At 37.6% G+C, this 1,997-nt stretch overlaps 1 non-coding gene and 2 pseudogenes across 1 annotated transcript; all 3 read right to left on the bottom strand.

Annotated features, from left to right (window-relative positions):
* Positions 1-1,094: 1,094 nt before the first annotated feature.
* On the bottom strand, positions 1,095-1,203 carry LOC132995104 (5S ribosomal RNA; annotated as a pseudogene).
* Positions 1,204-1,554: 351 nt separating this feature from the next.
* Positions 1,555-1,673, bottom strand: LOC132994879 (5S ribosomal RNA). Its single transcript, XR_009676894.1, has one exon. It is a non-coding gene; the product is annotated as a 5S ribosomal RNA (ribosomal RNA).
* Positions 1,674-1,795: 122 nt separating this feature from the next.
* Positions 1,796-1,904, bottom strand: LOC132995103 (5S ribosomal RNA; annotated as a pseudogene).
* Positions 1,905-1,997: the final 93 nt, after the last annotated feature.

The following is a 1,997-nucleotide window of genomic DNA, read 5'->3' as shown; positions in this document are numbered from 1 at the left end:
TTCATGAAAATTTTTAACTTTTATAAAGCCAAAATCCTGTCGTGAAAATTTTCAACTTTTTTGAAGCCGAAATACTTCATGAAAATTTTCAACTTTTTTGAAGCCGAAATACTGTCATGAAAATGTTCAACTTTTTTGAAGCCGAAATACTGTCATGAAAATTTTCAACTATTTTGAAGCCCAAATACTTCATGAAAATTTTCAACTTTTTTGAACCCGAAATCTTTTCATGAAAATTTTCAACTTTTTTGAATCCGAAATACTTCATGAAAATTTTCAACTTTTTTGAAGCCGAATTTCATCATGAAAATGTTCAACTTTTTTGAAGCCGAAATCTTTTCATGAAAATGTTCAACTTTTTTGAAGCTGAAATACTTCATGAAAATGTTCAACTTTTTTGAAACCTAAATATTTCATGAAAATTTTCAACTTTTTTGAAGCCGAATTTCTTCATGAAATTTTTAAACTTTTTTGAAGCCGAATTTCTTCATGAATATTTTCAACTTTTTTGAAGCCCAAATACTTCATGAAAATTTTCAATTGAAAAACCCCATTACGAAAAAGTTGAAAAAAGACGATACACCCACCCCCTTGCGAAAACTTTACTTCATGAACTTTTTTGAAGCCGAAATACTTCATGAACATTTTCAATTGACCCACCCCCCCTTACGAAAAAGTTGAAAAAAGACGAAACACTTGCGAAAACTTTTTTGAAGCCGAATTTCTTCATGAATATTTTCAATTGACCCACCCCCCCTTACGAAAAAGTTGAAAAAAGACGATACACCCACCCCTTGCGAAAACTTTTTTGGAGCCAAATTTCTTCATGAAAATTTTCAACTTTTTTGAAGCCGAATTTCATCATGAAAATTTTCGACAGGGGGTCTCCTATCCAAGTACTAACCAGGCCCGACCCTGCTTAGCTTCTGAGATCGGATGAGATCGGGCATGTTCAGGGTGGTATGGCTGTAAGCCATTATTGCGTGAAGTAAGGGGTCTTTTAAAGATGTCATGCCCTTGATTCTGGCTGAATTTTTGGACATGTGAATATGTCTCTATATGATAAAAAAAAAACATGATCAAAAAAATGAAAAAGCTTACAGCACCTGGTATTCCCAGGCGGTTTCCCACCCAAGTACTAACCAGGCCCGACCCTGCTTAGCTTCCGAGATCGGACGTGTTCAGGGTGGTATGGCCGGAAGTCATTATTGTGTGTAGAAAGGGGCCTTTTAAAGATGTCATGCCCTTGATTCTGGCTGAATTTTTGGACATGTGAATATGTCTATCTATGATAAAAAAAAAACATATGATCAAAAAAATGAAAAAGCTTAAAGCACCTGGTATTCCCAGGCAGTCTCCCATCCAAGTTCTAACCAGGCCAGACCCTACTTAGCTTCCAAGATCGGACGAGTTCAGTGTGGTATGGCCGTAAGACATTATTGTGTGCAGAAAGGGGCTTTTTAAAGATGTCATGCCCTTGATTCTGGCTGAATTTTTGGACATGTGAATATGTCTCTATATGATTAAAAAAACATATGATCAAAAAAATGAAAAAGCTTACAGCACCTGGTATTCCCAGGCGGTCTCCCATCCAAGCACTAACCAGGCCCAACCCTGCTTAGCTTCTGAGACCGGACGAGATCGGGAGTGTTCAGGGTGGTATGGCTGTAAGCCATTATTGTGTGCAGTAAGGGGTCTTTTAAAGATGTCATGCCCTTGATTCTGGCTGAATTTTTGGACATGTGAATATGTCTCTATATGATAAAAAAAAAACATATGATCAAAAAAATGAAAAAGCTTACAGCACCTGGTATTCCCAGGCGGTTTCCCACCCAAGTACTAACCAGGCCCGACCCTGCTTAGCTTCCGAGATCGGACGTGTTCAGGGTGGTATGGCCGGAAGTCATTATTGTGTGCAGAAAGGGGCCTTTTAAAGATGTCATGCCCTTGATTCTGGCTGAATTTTTGGAAATGTGAATATGTCTATCTATGATAAA

The sequence above is a fragment of the Labrus mixtus genome, chromosome 19, assembly GCF_963584025.1.
Source record: "Labrus mixtus chromosome 19, fLabMix1.1, whole genome shotgun sequence".
NCBI classification, from domain to species: Eukaryota; Metazoa; Chordata; class Actinopteri; order Labriformes; family Labridae; genus Labrus; species Labrus mixtus.
The sequence above is the reverse complement of the archived record's forward strand: the minus strand, read 5'-3'. Positions and strand labels throughout refer to the sequence as shown.